Source organism: Palaemon carinicauda, chromosome 11 (assembly GCF_036898095.1).
Source record: "Palaemon carinicauda isolate YSFRI2023 chromosome 11, ASM3689809v2, whole genome shotgun sequence".
NCBI classification, from domain to species: Eukaryota; Metazoa; Arthropoda; class Malacostraca; order Decapoda; family Palaemonidae; genus Palaemon; species Palaemon carinicauda.
In genome coordinates this window covers 49862976-49865765 of record NC_090735.1, presented here as the reverse complement: position 1 = coordinate 49865765, position 2790 = coordinate 49862976, and positions in this window count along the sequence as shown.

Below are 2790 nucleotides of genomic sequence, written 5' to 3'. Positions count from 1 at the left end.
TTTTCAAGGTTATATCATCTTTATTCTTATTAGGAAACCCTAATATTTTTGTATGTGTGAAGTCTGATTTGTTACAATACTTTTCTTTTAGATTTATTTTTTTATCCCAATTGTTACTGTTTTCTCTTTTCCACAAAAGAACATTCTCATTTTCTCATTTTGAAAGCATATTTTTTTTTCTCTCTGCTATTTCAATTTCAACATTTTTCGTCTTTTACATTTTATCTTAATTGTTACTGTTTCGCTTTTGCTTGAGAGAATATTCATCTGTTTTCTCGATTTGATATCATAATTTTTATTTTTTTTCCCCTCTTACTCCAATATCTTCATTATTCGTCTTTTACATATTTTTTACTTATAAATTTTTTATGATATGAAAATTTTCAATTAAAGTTTCAATGGCCGGTCATGAATAGCGGAGGCAAGGGACAGTAACATTGCAGTAGCCAGCAGGACATTGCAAATGATGAGCGTCCAAGCCCCTTCTCCACCCATTCCACCCAAGCTGGGACCTGTGAGAGCCAGGCAATGGCTGCTTATGACTCAGCAGGTAGACCTATAGGCTCCTCCAAACCCCTCATCCTTAGCTCCCAAGGATGATGAGGTTGTAGAGACTACATGAAACTATGAGTGGGACTCAAATCCCAGTCCGGCAGATCGCCAGGCAGAGACGTTTCCATTAGACCTTCACAATAGGGTTGTTGTGGCCTATTGAAAGCGTCCCTGCCTGGTGTTCTGCTGGACGGGGGATCGAGTCCCTTTCAAACTCGATAGTGTCTGCAGCCTCACCATCTATTTTGAAATAATTTGAACGCTGATGATATGGATATATAATCAGTCTTTAGGAGTCTACGTCACTGTCCGTTGCCCATGCTATTCATGAGCGGCCTTTAAAACCTAACTTTATGAGGTTTTCAAAGAAATTGTCACTTTTAGTGCAAGGGAGAAAAGCGTAATAGGAAAATATAGATTCATATAATTTTCCTGGAATTAACAGTGGATACTTTTTTTTCGAGGAATCCTTTATTTTCTATCTATTTTCATCTCAGTTTTCTGATAATTGGTTTGTCGGGAAAATTTCGAGGATAAAAATAGAAACGGGAGTCCTTTATTCATTTTCAATTCCAATGAACCTTTGCCAAAATTAATATGGACTATTTTGGAGTTCTTAATTTTTTATTTTGCAATTTTTAAAAGTGACACGGTTTCCTAGAAGTAGAAGATATATATTGCAATGCACTATTATATATATATATATATATATATATATATATATATATATATATATATATATATATGTATATATATATGTAATTATGTATACATATATATATATATATATATATATATATATATATATATATATATATGTATATATATATATATATATATATATATATATATATATATATATATATATATATATGTATACATATATATATATATATATATATATGTATGTATATATATACATATATATGTATATATATATATACAGTATATATATATATATATATATTTATATATATACACTGTATATATATATACTGTATATATAGACAACAGCAAATGCAGCCATTTCTAGTCCACAACAAGACAATGGCCTCAGACATATCTTAGCATGTCTTGGGTTTGGCCAGTTTTTATCACCACGATGGCCATTGCGGATTGTTGATGGGAGGAGAGTTTAGACAGATCTTTAACAGCAAACCAACCTAGTATGGGTGGACCTGACTAGTACAGCCTTCCTGATCATGGCATTACACAAACCCTTTCACTACGTAAAGGTATCCCCATTGAGAAATATATATATATATATATATATATATATATATATATATATAAATATATATATATATATATATATATATATATATGTATGTATGTATGTATGTATGCATGTGTGTATAGTTGTATACATGTGCAAAAATATTAATTTTAGCCCATTCATCTTTTCATAGCATCGATCTAATCAGAACTTTAACGATGGATACATGTTATCTCCTTTTTATTATCTTTTAACTGATACCAAGTAATAATAACAGAGACGTCATTAGAGACATAACCCCGTAAGGTCAATGCCCCATAAGGGAGTATTGCCTAAGGTGTAACACATGGTGTGCACTGTAGGCGTTAGTAAAGGTTATTTCAAGGTCCCTTTGTTCCCTTGCTGTAGTTTCTTTTTAGCCTTCTTCTTTTCCTCCATTTATTCTTCCCCTTTACCATCTTCCTGTCTGATCTCTTAAATTTTACTTCGCATTTACATTTCTGGGCAGCTGCACATAAACACTGAGTGGTCTCCCCGGTCATAATAAATAGCAAGTGTCTGGTTATATATATATTGATATTTGAATTCTATATGTATATACATAATTATATATATATATATATATATATATAGTTTTTGTTTTATATATATATATATATATATATATATATATATATATATATATATATATATATATATATATATATATATGAGAGGTGCTGCATGTGTTTGCATATCTATCTAAATATTTAGCCCTTGTTGTTGACGGGTCGCTTACACTAGTACAATATAATTACGTTATCAATAGATAATTCCTGAAACGTACTGTAAAAAGTGACCTAGTTGTAGCTGATATAGGAGTTCAATAATAAAACAAATAATATGCTGACTATATCCAGTATTTTTCTGTTTTATTAGGACCACAAATAAAAAAAATCTTATCAGCCATTTCAGGAACACCTCCATTCATGCGCCCAAGATTCAATCGAGTAATTCTAAACCACCAGCTAATTTATAACCTC